Below are 18,294 nucleotides of genomic sequence, written 5' to 3'. Positions count from 1 at the left end.
CAGTAATTTGCTAGCTAAGGTCCTTTAGACCCAACAAACATCTGTTTTCCGAATCATTTCTAAAGGCTATTGTCTACTACGGCTTGACAAGGGAAAGTTAGTTTCTCACGTACGATGCTTCCTAATAGCAACTTTCTATCGAGGGCGGCTAAGACCCTTCCTAGTCCACCAACCTCCGTTTATCTAATCACAAGCAATGCATACTGCCCTCACTTCCCTGACCAAAAACGTCATGAACAAATCCGATGGTCCCGTGCGCTAGACACACCCATCGCCAACTTTCCTCCGACATAGCATCGTCGCTGTAACTTACTTCTCCTACGACATCGGTCAAGTCAACTACTTCTCCTACGACATCAGGAGGGTCAACTCTACTTCTTCTACATCATTAGAAAGGTCATCTACTTATTCTACATAGTCACGTAATTCGAGTCTCGATCAAACATCTGCTTAAGTCAGTCTTCACCAAGGATCAACTCAATTCAGTCAACAAGTCGAATACAGTCAGTCGACACAATACATTATCGTACGCGACAACACGAACAGAGTCTCAGGTCGTACTCCTTCGTAGTCAGCTTATATCAACCATTCACTTTGTATTACACCGAAGTTGTTGGATTGTGCAAATATATAATAACCTGTTAATAGTAGCGTTATCGCCAATTTCACTACCCTTATTATCCCACAAGAAATAAGGGATCGAACGATTCGTGGCGTCGATTAGTCAATCGTAACGGGAATTTACGACTCCCGTTGGCGCGCTTCTTCGAGATCGCGTCTCCCCACGAACATGCGAATTTACAGTATCCAACTCGTCTAGTCATTAATCAACAACACGTTTAATCGCCTTCCACAGGGCCATTTTGATGGCAAAGAGACGGGCCTGGGACCTGGTCACCTTGGATTCCGACCCACGGGGGCCGGAACCGGGGCCGCCTGTACAGGGCGGTGTTCAATAAACTCCGCCCTTGATCGCTTGCTACGACGGAGGGAATGGACGCTCAGTTTCAAGATGTGGTCATCGGCAGTTTCTTTCTCAAGGGCGGAGAGCTGCCGCGATCCCAGGATACTCCGCGCGTGGAGGAATCCGGAACGGTGGGTCTTCGAGGGGGAGTTGGCTGGTGGCCTCAGGTTCGGGTGATGTCCCTGCCTGTCTGTGGAAGGGGGTTGCCAAGAAGTTAGCCTCGAAGTTGAGCCAACGCCTTTACCGCGCCGAGTGCACTCGTTCCCGTCAGATCAGGAAAGTTAAGCAGCGCCGAGCACGGATAGTACTTGGATGGGTGATCGCCTGAGAACTCCGTGTGGCGTTGGCGAAGCGAAAGTGGTGGTGCCGGGCGTGGCCGCCACGATTAGGGTAGGGGCTGGAGGTGTCCTTCAAGTGAAGTACCTGGCGCTTATTCTCGACAGCCGCTGGGCCTTCGGCGCCCACTTTGATGGCCTGATGGCCTCTGTTAGGTGACGGCAAACGCCTTAGGGCGCTTGCTGTCCTCACGGAGCGGGCCGGGTGCTGGAGTGCGACGGCTGTACGCCGGGGCGATGCGATCGAGGCTCCTGTATGGCGCTCCAATCTGGGCCGGGGACGTGATGGCCAATCGTCTTAGCCTTTAGCTGGTTGGGAGGCTGCACCGGACGATAACTATCAGGATGGCGAGAGGATTGTACACCATCTCGGGAGCGATTCTTGCGGTGTCCCCCTGTTTTCCGGGTTTCCCCAACTTTAGGTCTTGAGGTGCCAGGATATATATTTTAGCACAAGAGAGGTGATGTGCGGGATATAGACCCGGTGCTTGCCGCCCTGAGAGCACCGGCTCGGCAGACCCTGCTAGATGCCTGGCGTGTTAGCCTCGAGGAGACGGGCGCTGTCGTGCGGCAGGTCGAGACCGTGCAGCCGAATTGGGGCGTTTGGTTGGGCGGGATCAGGGTTCCGCTGACTTAGAGGATAACACAGGTACTCACCGGGCTTCGGTGAGTATACAGAGGGCAGACGCAGAGAGGCGACTACGCGATGCCATCACTGTTGGAGGAGGGACACGAGGTCGCCGTAGCACGCATTGTGGCATTGCCCGAGGGGCGGATCTCTCGCCGCCCTGAAGGTCATACTGGTAAGCGAGGGGTGGTTGCTTCCTTCTGTGAGCACGTAATGCTCCATAGCACTGCAGAGCGGAAGAGGGTACGGGATCCCATCCCGAAAGAATCCTGGACGGCACTCCGCGCGTCGACCTCGCTTTCCGGTAGATCTTACGCGCTGGAGGGTAAGACTCGGTGTCACAAGGTGCGGTGTGTGAAGGCGGCACACCGCGCCGTAGTCTGTGACTACAGGTATAGAATGCTATCGCGGGTTCCAGGGCTTCCTCCTTATGCGCTTGGATTGGCCATCATGGAAGTTTTGGTACTCTTCTTGGTACTCTTAGGTACGATGCGCCACTATAGTGACTCACTCTACTGACTCATTCGCTCACCGTTTGAACTAAATGATTTTTTTCATTTGTCTTGCTTCATACTTTTTTGCTTACAACGTTTTATAACAGTGTTGAAAATATACAGATGGAATATATAGTCTTTGTTTTTGATACGCCAGTGTCACTATCAATTGTTGCTTTTCATTAAAATAAATGTTTCATTATTAGATGCTCTTTTTAACATGCCGATCCGTATCTTTATAAATTTTTAAAATCTTCAAACTCAAAATATCGCTTCAAAATAGAAAACGAAGAGTAATTTGAAAAACACTATCGCGCTATGAGTGTGAAAACTGTAACGTGGGTCTATGTGTCGTACCGCGCTTTAAAACATATCACACTCAATTGTATTATTAATTATTAAAGTAAATTATTGAAGTTAAAGTATATGCATCATATCTTTAAGAAAAATTATAATTTCCAATGTGCTTGTGTAGAGGACAGCAGTACAGTGCTGTATCGTTTACGCGCAATTCGCGTCAAATTCTATCGTACAGAGAAACATTCCCACACAAAATTACCTAAGAGGTTAATTACAAAATAAAACTGACTGATAATTTAAAAGGTTATAAATGTTTTTTTTTTAATTGAAATAAAGTCTTAAGGTGTTAACATTCAATTACAATAAAATTGATACGTATCAAAAGTCACTGAATTCTCAATTTTTTTGATTTCAAATTCTAATGTTCGAGTTTCATTTTGCTGCATACTTATTACAGCTTATTAGAATTTCAATCTTTATTATTACTAAAGATACAAATTTAATAAGCTTCCATTTTTCACTATCTCCAATTTTTCAAATAATCAGCAGTCACATATTATGTTTTGTTTTGTAACAAATTTTTCATAACCTCTATTTCCACCATTGGATTTTCAAAGGTTCCTGCCTGATGCTAGTATTCCTGATGATATTCGCTGGGATAGTGCAGTATCGATGGTATGTTTTCTGTCTCCAATGGTGAGCGCATGCATTTCTGTTCCTGCAGTCATTCAATCATGTCGTAGGATGAAAGGTCTGAACTGGCACAGGTGACTGGTTGTATTATGCAGAATTTTTTGCCAGAATAATGAGCGCGGATATTTTTTATACCCATGAGTAATAACATTTTTTTTTTCAAATCTTTATTTATTAGTTTAGAATAGGTCTTCCTCGCGACTACAATAATTAGTTTTTAAATAATTAGCTTAAACATATGAATTTGAGAATGTATTCATGGTACCTATAAATATGTATTATATTAGTATTCAGTATTGCAAATGGCAAATATCTACACGAATACATCTGTATGATACTGCTTCTGCAGTTTCGAAAATGTGCTGTGATGAAAAGATTGCCTGATTTTTGCCTTATTTCTATCTTAGTAATATGTTTAGAGTCGATTATTCCATTTCAATGAGTTTTAGTTTTTTTTTTCAATTAATACTATTTTTTTTTGTAATATTAAAATTTCAGATTTATTAAATTAAGAAAGTAAAGTTATTATAGTCTGAAACGAAGTAATAAAATGTTACGACCGTTCGCGAAGAGACGCGGTCGCGAGGAAAACGCGTCAGCGAGAGGCGTAAATTCTCGCTACGATTCGGTGAATCGACGCCGCGAAGTAGTCGTTCCCCTGTTTCGATTAAGATAACAGAGGTGGTTGAATGCATATGACACAGTAGTAAGTTATATTTCACCGTTTATTCCACAACTTATAACGAGGATAGTTACACTGGTGCGTATGTACGAGATGAGTGAGTGACTGATCTGCGGGTGTGTATACCCGCTCGAAGGATGTTGACCGTTCGAAGGATGTAAAATCAGTACTGTCTTGGGAGACGATGATGTGTTGGAGGAAAGCTAAGGATGGGTGTGTCTAACCCACGGGACCATCGGATTTGTTGGTGCCGATGTTATGTCGGAGAGTGAGGGAATAGGCTTCGTTTTTAATTGGTTAAACGAAGGGTCTTAACCGCCCTCGAGAGAAAGTGGTTAGTGGGAGGAAAGTTGCAGCGTACGTGCGAAAAACCAACTTTCCTTAGTTAAGCCGTGGTAGACAATAGTCTCGAGAAATTCCTCGGAAACAGATGTTTGTTTGAAGGACCTTAGCAGGCAAGTGACTCGGGTTTATGACGGATGCTTAAGGCTATTGAGGGTACGCCGTACGGAAGAGCGGACATCTGGTGTCCGTCTGGCCCGCGGTGTGTGACCTGGGCCAGGCAGAGAGTCGCCCGGCGTAACAAAAATATAAAATCAAAGAATGTTAAATACTTTAAATATTGTTAAGTCTGTTAAATACAAATTAGACAAACTAGTCATCTTTTTAGATCAGGATTTTCAGATTTAACCTTCCCGCGCTCATTGTCAGGATCTCATTCAAGTGTCCAGATTCTACTGGAATGAGAGAGACATTGGGCACGGTGACCATAATTAATGTAAAAATTTCTCAATGATTGAAGATGTATTAATGTATCATATACGACGTATTTTCCACATTGTGTGTCTGTAGTGAGGCTGTGGAATTGCGTCGATTTTCTCACTCGCTGCGACTTAAAATATTAAAAATGTTGAAACATATATTAATTCAATTTCTGTATCAATGCAATCATAATTTGTGATAATATCCATCTTCTACACAATTAAGTATAACTGTTAATGTTGCTGTCAATTACAATTATAATTGAAAGTTTATTTACATTTATTTTAACAATATAATTTGTTTAGACGTGTTTTATTATGTTTTGAGTAATGGTCACTAGCCTTCGTGAGTCGATTTTAGGGAAATAGTACGTAAATTAGAGTGTGCATGTTGTATGTTAAGCTCGAATGTCGGAGGCGCTCCGGGACGTTCTTTCTGTGTAAGTTCTTAAGTGTTTGTGTGAGAATCGTGAAGTGAGTGTGTTGTTTTGCTATGTTTTAAATATAGGACTAGGTAGGATAAATATCTTTCTGGCGTATCTGTTAATTAATTATAGGTAGATAGGACAGGTTGGCACAGTCTCTGGTCGGGTAGGCGCGTTTTCGAATGACGAACCTATTTTTGGAAATCTAATTTGAAATCGACGGTGAAACTGGTACGGGTAGGGCATGTTCTCGCCTGGTTTTGCTTATCGATTTTTCAAATTTCGTGGTTGTGGTTGCAAATAGGTTCGAACGTTCATCTATTGCTCGAACACGCACATGCGTATGGGTAACGATCATTGCTGTGATCGTTGATCAGTCCATGTGCAGTTGAATCAGTTTCCGCGGTTTATATTTTTATTTCACTTTTATAAGTTTCTTTTTGTTTGCGATTAGACAGACTCGAGTTTAGATTTAAGTTTCAGTGGGCATTGCGCCCGAAGAAAGAAGAGGCTATGAGCCGAAGAGACACGGCAAAATGCCATAGAAGAGAGCAACCGGTGGAATGACCTTATCCTCTGGATCATCCAGAGCATGGGAAGTTATTCTTGTTACCATTTTGTCACTATGCTCGCTTTTAGTATTTATAGTAGTAGCAGTGGTAGTTTTTTTTTGGCCGATGTATATATCAGTCCATTATTACATTGGGCAAATTGCGATTGCTCTTAGTAATGTCGTGAATGATTGTGGTTTGAATTACAATTGCGATAAAATGATAATCGTGTTTGCTTTAGAGTTGCGAATAGAGTTACGATATCTCGATTACCTTTTTGCAATTTTTATTATGAATTTTTAGAACTCCTTAGTGAATTTAAAATTAGATTGTGAACATGTTAATTTTTAATTAATTTTATAGTGTTGCGAGTTGCACGACCAGAATATTTGAAATAGCTTTCTCATATAGTAAATATTCATATAATAAATAATTTTCATTGAATTCACTTTAAAAGTTAGCGTTACGATATTATTCCATCGCGATTTTAAATTATTTTTTTTACATTTACAAAATTCTCAAAGTCCTCTGACTGCATTCGTTGCAGGCTGTTCCTGGATCACTCGATACAGCTACAAGAGCTGTACAAACGTGATTGTTCATTAGTAACCTCCTAAATGCTTGCATTGGGATCCCTTGCCATTAGTGTCGTGTATTGCTTCTTCTTCTCTTTTGTAAATGATAAATTAATTGATATCGTAGATATGAAGCACTTCTTCGCGTTTGATTTTGAGAACTTTCCGTTTTACAAATATTAGTAGTAAATTAACGGTTAAACATTAAGATCTAGTTACCTAAAGTCCTTCAAACAGACAAACAGTCTTTGTCCCAACTACGGGAAGATAGGGGAGATCCATTTTTCAACGGACGATGCTTCCCGCTAACAACCTTCCCCCAAGGACGGCTAGCATCCTTTTCTAGCCACCGATATGGAAACTGATCAATTAACAGCAACGTCAATTTCCCTCACTTTCTGAACGAAGGCTATTCTCGATGAATCCGATGATCTCGTGTCCTTAGACACACCCCATCATAGTTTTCCTCTGCAGCATCATTGCGACGGAAAGTCATTCTCTCGTGAGGTCGGATTAGCGAGTTAGTTAGCGTCTGTACGCTCGGTGGATATTCCACGTTTTAACAAAGAGTTAGTTTAGTTACACTTCCATCGTAGCTAAGTAAGTCGAGTACGATTTAGGCTTTGGAAGAAAGCGCATCTGTTATCCCGTTGACCTCGGATTCGTTATTGAACCTAGGATCATTGTCATTAGCTTTTCGAGTATCTAATTGCCACGGTTACTTGTCAAATTCTGTAATAATCGTATTTGCACTAGTCAATGTCTTCTCTATTGCATAACGACAATGTGTAATCCAAATGAAGATTCGTTTTACGCCCCTAACCCTAATTCTAATGTAAACCCGACATATATATACACGTATGAAATTGTGAGTGATATCATCGATACGTGTAACAAAATATTATAATGAAATATCTTCATGTTACTATGGACGCTTGAAATTTTTTTTATTAAATCATTAAATTGATATTATTTTTTAAAGTATCTGCTAATTTATTTTAAGTGTCAGTTAAAACTGAATTTATTACTATTGGAATAAATACTAGTGGTTGTTCGTTATTAGAACCATAATTTTTACAATTTTTTCGACCATAATATTTTCGATTTTTTAATAGTAATGTAGGATTTTATAAATATTTGAATTTTGTTTACATGAATCGAAGTTCATTCGCGATCATCGATCATTTGTAACAAAACTTTTGCAAAAGATTATTTATTTGCATATCTTTCGGTTCATTATGTTGAATAAGAAATAACAGATAGCAAATGTTAAAAGACAAAACAAGTGATTTTATAATAATCGGGTTCTTTCTTATCTTAATATTCAAATTTTCAATTTTTAATTCAGTTTTAATTTAGTAACTTAAAACTTTTGCTTTTAATTTTTCTAGTGTAGCTGCACTCGACACCAAATAGAGTCGGACGACAACAGCGCAGTGGTTAGCGCCTGAGGTTACGAACGTTCGGGATCCTGGTTCAAATCCCGGCGACCGTAGTTCGACATGCAGCCAATACCCCAGCAGCGACATCTGCACCAGCAGCCAGAACCTATCTCGGCCTCTACACCAGCGGTAGCACTATCACCACAACTATAACTATCTCCACCTCACTAGTTTTGATTAAAAAGATATAAATGATTTCCTAGAGTGAGCCAATCTAATTGATAATTAGTACTTCATTTTTCATGTATAATTTCATGTTCTTATTTCAGCGGTGCCAGTTTTTCTTAGATACTAATCCAGTGCATGAGTTTGTTTCAGATTCATCGATTTACAGAAAATACATTTCATTTACATATTTGAATATTTTATAGTATAGAATATTTTAAATATGTATGCTAGAGGCTCAAAAAATGAGGAGGAAGAAAGGATGTGGACAAACGAAAAGTGCTAGATATTACGAAATAATGTTTGAGCCTTACCAATTAGGAAGTAATTATACATATGTAGAGAGAGGGCATAATGGTAAAAAAAAGAATGAGTCGCGTTCGTTTACTTAGCTATTTAATGTGACGAACTGATCATTGACGTTTCGATGCTGGGGAATGTTTGGATTATCGGCGCACGGTCTGCCGCGTACACCGATGACTGACACGGATACTCGAGAGAGTTTTTTTCCGCGTTTTATCGCCTACACATATTTCATAGAATTTTACTAGTGAAGAGGACTCATACTCCATACAATATCCCTTCCCTTTCCCATTATTAGATTTATATTATTACATAGATAGAATAAGCAAATATTTAGTTTTTTACGTAGATGTGATTTATGGTTAGGTAGGCTACTTCAACTAATCTTTAGATTGTAATCTAAGTAAGTAGGTAAGGTGTAGGTAGTGAATAACTATAATTACTCGGATGACCTCATCAGTTCCTGGGTGCAGATTTATTATCCGACCCATAGGCCACTGGAGGGGATGAGTGTTGTCTTCCTTTAGTACGAATAGCATGTCTTTCTTGAGTTTCTGATTTCCTCGAGTAGATCGTCTCGTGCATATTTACGCTTATCAATTTCGATGTTGATCTTCTTTAAAGTCGAATCCAAGGTTGCAAGTTGTTTCAAATACTCGTTATATGTCATTGCTTTCCCTAGAGATAAAGGGCTAAGTTGGTTGCTAATTTTTGTAGATCTGATGTGTAATCGATGTAAATTAACGTTCAATTCGCTGAATTTCTGTATGTATTTTAAGCAATCCGGATAGCAGTCATCCTCTTCGTTGCTCATAAACTCCCCGCTGGAATCCACTATCCAGGAAGTGTCGTTGGGCACCGCGGCCCAGGAAGTGTCGTGGAACGCCTCGATCCTGGAGTTTTGTAGTTTGTCTCTTGTCCCAGATTAAGTCGTGATGTGGCAGGTAGTAACTGTTGTCTGAGGAGTGGTCTGTTGTGGTCTTAGTCATGTATTTCGTTGGTGGTCCCTCGTCGATTTCCCATACGCGAGTGAGGTCCATCTGTAGATACGGATCTACAGGTGGAGGTGTAAAAGATGTTTACGGTTGATTGGGGGACATGACTCCCCCCGCTGACCCATCCACAATCGTGTTTTATTGGTGATGATCCTTGGTGGTTGTACTGGCTTGACCCGTAGACTCTTTGTCGTCTCGTTAGAGTAGAGTCTCTTGGCCCAATTATCCGCGAAAGGCAAAATCAGAGATATCTTATCCTCCATTTGTTCAGATTCCTTCGGTTGGATGCATTAAATTAGGATTTACAGCTGCAGGCGTTTGTAGCCATCCTGCTTCATTGTGTCGATCTTTATCCGGTGTTGGATTGTTCCGAAGTTGCCTCCTTGATATTAGTGCCACATTGTGTGCGATAGCGTCCGCTGGTTTAGCGTTAAACGGATTCTCCAGACTAGACTCTGGTTTCAGGGGGCAGTTACGCTCTGAGTTGGCCAGCATTAGGCCTTGTTTCTTTCCGGGAAGTGTCACCATGCTGGGACTATGCAATGAATGAACTGGTTCGTCCTTCTTGGCGAGTTCATCAGTGGGAGGCCAGGTCAAACGGTTTGATTGCCCGGGAGGGTTCTAATTTTCGTCGTAGTCTGATAGTTTATCTCCCGAAAGGCTTCGATAGTGTGACTTCGAAATGTTAGATCCTTGATCGCGTTGTGAGTTCGTTTGAGCTTCTCATTCTCGTCTTTCTTTCGGCTTGCTTGTGCTGAATGCCATAGTTGGTGAAGGGACGTTGGGTGCCATGGCGACCGTAAGTGGGACTTGGTTTGACATTGGCGAGTGTGCCGGCTTCGTTGGAGGCGAGAGTAACTCCAGGGAGACGTTTGAGATCAAGGACTTGTTCGATCTGGCACTGTGTGGACTCAGTAGAGAAGCGTTGAGGTTCGATGTGATGCTCTGCGAACTATCGTTATCATTCGAGTGATCCACCTTGATGCGGCTCGAAAGATTAATATGTTGCGAATTCTCGACTAAAGAGTAACCAGTCAGGTCAAACCGATCGGTCGATATAGCGTACCCCGAATGAACTAACACTCAAAATGAAGGAGGTTTAATAGATCGAGTGTTAAAATAATCTAGCACTGTATTTGCACTTGTTGTATAAAAGTAAAATGTGATGTTATGAACACGGCGGTGATAAGATCTTGTTGGGAGTGAAGTACCCACACGTTACGATGTCTGATGATGAAGTGTCCTCCTACGTTGTTGATTCTCCCTACCAGCCGTTGGATTTCGTCTGTCCATCGTGCCTTTCCAACTGGGCTTTTCCCGGGGTTTTTTATCTGACCTCGGAGTCATTAGGCTTACAGCTCAGGAAGGACATGTAATTCGAAATTTCCTAAAGAAGGGAATGGACCTGTCCGTGCCATAAACATTTATTACAGATGATAAGACTACCACACCGCGCCGTAACAAGACTTCAACAACTTTCATAGCTCAATACTTTACACTTTATAATCTACAGTACAGTGCGGTAAATTTCATCGAATGAAATCAAGTTCGCATTAGAATTAATCTCACTGACACGCACTTCGTCAAGAAACATTCGCCTGTTTTCCTCGTCGCGCCACGAAAATCACAGTTTATCAACGATGAAAAGTTGCAAATATCTAAAGCTCGGTAAATATGTATCTGTGCTGTCAAGTTCAAAATCAATCGCCTGAAACGAATACCAGGAATTTCGTGTCAATTTCGAATTCAGAAATTTTCTAATACGTCAAGCTGATTAATTTCATGGAGGCCATGGAGATTCATTTTCTGCATTCCAAAAAATGAAAGGATAAAATCTACAGACAAAACTCAACCTCTCTGATTTCGATAATTTTTTTAATATGTAATGGAGGCATGATACTAAACAACTTTTTCTTATACATATAGTCGGCGGTCTCGTTTAGTTCCGAGATATTCGTAAAAAGATGTTGGTACCACACAGTGAATTTTGCCCATAATTATGCGCCTGTGGCAATATATGCGTCAGCATTCGTTGCCGGCCGCTGGCCACTTATCTTTTTTTTTATGCACAAAAGTCGGACGAGCTTACAGGCCGCGAGCACAACTGCATATGCGAGGCTGCAAGAAATGCCTATTATAATTCAGTTAAAAATGATTATCATCAATGCATTGGGTTCGGATTTGAGTTAGTATTTTCAATCCGTCGCGAGGCGGTCGCAAATGCTTGCTTGAAATAATAACGAATTAATTATAATAATAATATAATATAATAATAATAATAATAATAATAATAATAATAATATTAATAATGAATAATTGATATTATTTTATGAAATAGAATGTTTATCATTTTGTGCAATCATTGCCAACTGCCTCGCGATAGCTGAATTGAAAATACTGACTCAATCCAAACACAATACATTGATGATAATCATTTTTTATTGAGTTATAACAGACATTTCTTACAACCTCGCACATGCACGTTGTACACGAATTTTTATCTTGGCTCTAATCCTAAGCTTGCCCCATCCTCATTTGCATACACTAATAGAAGATTTCAATCAGGTCAGTTTATCCGGCCGCTTACATCTTACGCTGCCACAGACGCTCTATTCTAAGTAGGCACTACTCTAGTAGTACTCTATTCTCTACAGTAGTAGCGACAGTTTTTTTTTCAAATATCTCGGAAACTAAAGTCGATCGCCAGTAACGGAACGTTAATGCATACGACAAAATTAAAAAATCATCGACATCAAAGAGGTTATGTCCTACCTGTACATTTATCTAATGCAACATCGATTGTGTATTTTGGTAAAATTCGGAAATTTTACAAAACTTGAATCTAATATTTTCAGATATTTGAAACCTTAGAATTTTCATCGACGAGACTTAAATCTGAAAGTAATTCGGTGGCTTAATCCCGAAATAAGTGGACGGTTGGTGGAATCTGTCTTTATTTTATCCAGCAACAGTGGATCATCGAGCAAGAAGAGACGGATGGGTGATGATAATTCGTCGCAGATAAATACTATTTAATTGTAAGTACACTAGGTTGGAGTCGGAGAAATCGGTGGCCCGGTATAAAAGCAGCCGAAACGTCATCGCTTTGCCGCCGCGCCGGTGCGGTGCTGTGTTACGACTAAGCCAAGAGAAAGAGAAGTGGGAGGATATGGCTCACTCCACTTTAGTCTCCTCGAAGAGAGCTCGTAGAGATAAGCCGCCGCCCTGACGACTGGCATGATGGAACACTAAGACCAGTAAAAGCCCGAGACACAGATGTGAGGAACGGTTCGTGTGTGAACATCGGTGTGGACGGTCTCTGTTGTACGAGGGTGACGTACGCACGATAGAGGTATACGGAGCCGCATCGCACCCTCATCTACCTTCAGGAACTCCGTTGGGGCTTTCTTTGGACGAATAAGGCGTATCCTGTGTTGGCAAGTCGGAGACACGATGCCCGCCTCTGTTAGCTCTTGTAAATGTAATTCACGAGGGTCCGGAACCTTGTACGGAGAATCCTAAATGTTTTTCGGCAGCTACCTAGGTAGTTAGGTTTACCTTTATTCCTGGTTGTTCTCGACGGGGTTGGTCACCGGTGAAGTGATTTAGTTTTCGATTGGATCGTTGCGGAGAATTTATATTTTTGTCTCACGATTTCAGTTACTTCGTTCCATTGAGATTCATCCGTTTTAGATTATAGTAGATACTATCAGAATTAACGACACTTCATTTCAGAGAGCGAGCATTAAGATCGAGAAAGGAAAATTGATACATATTACATAGATTCGTAAACTAGATTTACAGATAGAGTAGGTACTATAGACTATTAGATCGTTTATATAGATTCTTTTCTATCGATAACCGAGAATTAAAAGTAATTATAGATCGGTATAACAAATCAAGATTACAGGGTATCTGTGATAAACCGAACTACAAAATGAATCAGGAATGAAATCAAAGATCATATCATCGGTATAACAATCGGTATTACAAGCTGATGTATTAAAATATATATTAACGTTAGTCGCTATTAGAACCTAAGCTGTCAACTTACTTGTGTTGTAGAATAAATAAAATGTAGATATATGAATGCTGAGGATTCGGAGGGTTAAGTGAATATCTATCTTCCTTCAAAAATACCGAAAAAGTAAGGTGGTGACGCTGCTCCGCTCTGACATCTTCACCCTATTTCTCTTCTCTCAGCCTCCGATCTGTGACTTTTCCACGTCCGGGATACGTAAGAGTATGCAGAAAAGTCGGATACACTCCTATGTGAAATTTGAATAACGATCAAGCCCAGGGAAACCGGGGAAGGAGCCCGACTGACAATTCTGCAAAGGAATCCACATACCGCTCGTATTTTACACATCATTCTTTCTTTCTTTTTTTCTTTCATTTTATTTCTCCAATTTATTTTGTCATATTTAACAAAAAGAATCGTCACATTCACTTGTCCACGTACGACCTGGCTTCTTCAAACATAAAAGATAGAGATTTAGAGCCGTACCCTCTGCAACTTTCACGAAAAAAAAAAAAGAATAAGTTTTAGGAAATAATAAACTCGCCGTCTAGGGGACAATGAATAATCAAGTTCTTTCGAAATGCTCATTCTCTTAATTGCCTTTTCCTAGATTTCATAAATTTCCATTATTATAATCGTTCCGTAAGATCACGGGGCTTGCGTGTTTTCGCACTTGTAAGACGCGTGCAAGTAGGAGATTCGACAAATTTGAAAGAGTAGTATACGCACCAAGAGCCTCGTACATGGAAGTTCTCTTTAACCTTCCTATATATTTTTCCTTCTTTGCTCGTTCTTTAGAACCTTACGAACCGAGAAGGCGGAAACAAGCTCGACGAGACGCAGAAAGGACGCGTGTCCTTTAGAGATTCGTAAGGTTGCCTTGACACACGTGTGATAAATAATTCTGTTTATTGACTTCTCTTTTTTCCCCAGTCAGGACTTCTTGTTTGCCCCACATAAATCTTGCGCTTTCAATTCGCGCAATATAGCAGAAATCTATCGAAAATTCTGCTCGTGTCCACACTATTTGAAAACTTCAATTGCAATCTCTTAATATATAAATGTGAAATTCCGTAAAAAGCAGTATATAACGAAATATTGGAGTAATCGTAATAATTAAAAAAATTCCGTAAAAAGCAGTATGTAACGAAATATTGGAGTAATCGTAATAATTAAAAAAATAAGATTAAATGAAATGTGCTGCACATGGAAACCAAAACAATATCAACGATAATTCAACGATTTTAGTAACGATAGTTTCCTTTCGTAACTATGAAGCAAAATCTAAAAAAATCGAATCTTAAGAAGTTTGTTGCGTTTTTTCTATAATATATATATTTCGTAGTTATTTTTTAACTTTGATGCGATGGTGTTGCAATTACGTACTAAACGATATGGCATCGTACACCACCATAATAAATGTGAAGAATTTCCGAATTCGACGTGGACGTTTTGTGATTCCCGTCTTGTTAAGAAAAAGGTACAAAATTTGACAGCAGTAAATAAGTATAACATCGTTACAAAGCTTTACGATGTAACACCGTCGTCGCATCTACGCTTGCCCTGTGCAATCCTCGTATAAGCTTTACGATCAGTACGTGTTTCTTCGGAATGCGTTTCTTCGCCTTAACTGTCACGGGTCTTGCCCGATGACGAAAGAACTGTTATAGTGAAAGAGGGGAACAGTAGTAGCGTAGACAGCAGAACGAAATCACTACTTAAAGTCGAAAAACGAGTCATGTCATACCTATAACAGCAAAGCGGCCTTATTTCGGAGCGTCTTTTAGAAAAAAACTGCTGATATTGTGTTAAAAATTGACAAGAATAAGATAAGCGTCTGGAAAAATCTCGACCCTTGAAAAACTCTCTTATTTAAGCTTACGATGGCTAGTATTATAGAGTCTAAGATTATTGGTATCATTGGGGAAATTTAATTGCCGAAGAATTACAAAGATTATAAATCAAAAGATTATAAATAAAATAATTATAAATTAAATAATTATAAATAAAATAATAAAATATACATATAATAATAGTTAGAAATACAATACCTTATGAAAACTTCATCGTATTACCACAAATTGTTTATGCAAAGTATTAACGAGACATGACTTTAAAGTATAATATAAATACTTAAAAAATATTCATGTCATATTAAAACATTACCAGAATTATAATAGCTATAACCGTTGTTACGTTTCTATGTGAATATTTGAATTGATATTATCGAGCGTTGAAGGCGACAAGCTACTTCAATCACAATTGTCCCCTAAAGTCTGATTCCTACAGTTTGCATCGAGCTGTACGGAAATTTAATGCCCCCTCGTTAATTTAATTTTATCCCTGATATGGTCATTTTTCAAAGAGAGAGAATGGATCGTTACTGAGAAATGGCCGGCAATATCAATTCCATATACTACTCGTGTGAGTCTCGTTTGGTTAGATTCCCTACGTAAATTATGCACTTAATTTGCTCATCAGAACCACCTGTTCCTTAGTCTTCGATTCGTATTTAACCTACCATCTGATAACAATTTTTCCATGTTTTTTTCAAATATTTATAAATATCGTTTAAACTAGTATTAAATTTAAATATATCATTTTCCTAAACATGATAAAACATTTTGAAATTGAATGTATAGTATATATATCCTGGTTTTTTGTACCTTTTAACTTGAGCAAAGAAGTCCTTGTAAAATTATACGAATATTATTTACTCATTGCTGTTAAGACATTAATTACTGTTATTCGATACAATTTGCAATTGCTATTAATCGATGACTTAATGAGTGCAACTAGACTTAAACTTTACATTGTAAAAAACGATTAATGGACACGACTAATGAAATAAAATGCATAAATTTAATTGTTCGTAATTCGTTAAAGCTAGGAAAATAAATAGCTTGAGCGAAAAAACAGAAATAAATAGAAAACGGTTTACCATTGAATAATTGTAAAATCAATAAACTGGAATATTTCAATTTACTCGATGTTAGCTGGAAAAGATAGATATTGGCGATTATGGGAGAGATTTTTCGCATTATTTCATTATTTCTCGCACTATCGAATGGGGAATCATGAAATGAGAAGATCCCCCTTTGTTTTTATTCTGATAACGAGGATCGTGGTTGACCAAAGCATGTGCCTAATCTACTGTGAGAAGTCGCCGGCTAAAGCAGAGTTTTGTAGGTAAAATAAATGGGAAGTTTCACCTATCTACACTTTTCATTAGACAACAGTACGATGTATAATTAAAGTCGCGAGCTGTGCACATGCGAAGCTGTTTTTGCAAAGGCATTTATTAAAACAAATGTGAGATTCATTTTGCGTGTCACACCAACGATGCGACGGGAAAGTGTTAAGAGTCCTTTGTTATTTTGGAAAAAATTGCCGACCCATCTGTGAATATAGGTTTATTATACATATAAATTTAACATTCTATACAATTCTGGTAAAATTTGTTATAAAATATATTATTAATTGTAATACAATGCGAACAACAGCCACAGAATTTCGTTCTTTAAACCGTTAACCGTTAAAACGCTTGTTGAAGTGGACATTGCTTTTATTCCGTAGAATTTTCCATACTTTATAGAATCTGGAAGAGAACAACATTTTTTTAAGATAGTAGTATCTATCAGAGACATTGTGAATTTCGATGGGAAAACTATGTACTTTTCTTAATGAGTAAGAGAAACGCATATATATTTGAATCAAGAAAAAACGCACGCTTCATACTGAGACCTGTTGTTTGGTTATTTATCGTTGATATATCAACCGGAAGGAAAGATTGAAAAGAGCAATTGACAAGTACCAGCGTAGCATCTTCTTTTCGTGGTGGTGGTGAAGGTGTTAATCCAGCGGAACAAGTCTGAGAGAGCGTCCGAAGGCGAGCGAAGGCAGCGGCGCGTCGTCGGCATAACGGAAGTCTCAGTCGTTCTTTTCACCCAACATCAATGAAGTTTGTATCTGGCGCACATGGCGCGTGTGTATCCAGGTTGAGTTAGTGACGGGCGGGCTGTCGCCATCGCCAGTATGTGCCAGCTGTTTCACTACTAGCCTCACGCCAGGTCCGGCCTTGCACAGCCAGCTTCCCGCAATCTCTCCTTCCGATCTCAGCTTTAACAATCTTGTATGACGCAGGATGAGGGACCGTCGCTCGTGTGCCGCAGCTGTGACGTGGTTCGGCATATCATCGAAATATTATCTCGTCGGATTTTAACTCTGAACCCATCCCCTAGCCCCGACCTTGTCGCGGATAGTTTGAAACCTTCTGTCTCGCGACGAACTTGACCGCTGAGATCATTCTCGAGCTATCTTCGATTCGTCGCAGCCACAATTATTTTTTTATTTCCCTCAACTTGGTGCAAAGAGCACCTGAATTTCGAGAAAAGGGTTGATTTTGTTCAAATATCGTATGGTATGGTTGTTGACATATTATTTGAAAGCTAAGGGGAAAAATCAAGGATTGTCGCAAACCTTGCGTCCCAGCAATTGTTAATTAGGATTTGATTTAAAGAACGACGCTTTGAATTTAATACCAAAATGAACGCGAAACTGATCGCAAAACTGATCGCAAAAAAGGAAAGACGAGCCTTATAGGTCTTGAAAATTTACGAAGTAAGTTGATTACGACCTACCGCCAGTAAGACAAAATTGGGTTAAACGATCTTCACGAAATATTAATAACGACTATCACTGATTGTAATCGAATTATGTCTCGCGATAAAAAGCAAAATGTGTCTAACCATGTTTCAGTTTATGCTTGAAATTTATTCAAAATTATATCACAGAAATTGAATAAATTCATGCTAAACAGTGTTTAAACAATGACTGTCTTCGTGCAACATACTGTATTATCTCGATAAAGAATAAAAGAATCGAATAAAAAGGTCATTGCTTCATTTATTTCGATTACGCATATTGTGTAATTATATGCATTTTTCTCGTAATAAGTACA

The 18,294-nt window shown here is 39.4% G+C and overlaps 1 pseudogene; it reads left to right on the top strand.

Annotated features, from left to right (window-relative positions):
• The first annotated feature begins 1,194 nt into the window (after positions 1 to 1,194).
• On the top strand, positions 1,195 to 1,313 carry LOC117165044 (5S ribosomal RNA; annotated as a pseudogene).
• Positions 1,314 to 18,294: the final 16,981 nt, after the last annotated feature.

Source organism: Bombus vancouverensis, chromosome 12, assembly GCF_051014615.1.
Source record: "Bombus vancouverensis nearcticus chromosome 12, iyBomVanc1_principal, whole genome shotgun sequence".
Classification (NCBI taxonomy): Eukaryota; Metazoa; Arthropoda; class Insecta; order Hymenoptera; family Apidae; genus Bombus; species Bombus vancouverensis.
The sequence above is the reverse complement of the archived record's forward strand: the minus strand, read 5'-3'. Positions and strand labels throughout refer to the sequence as shown.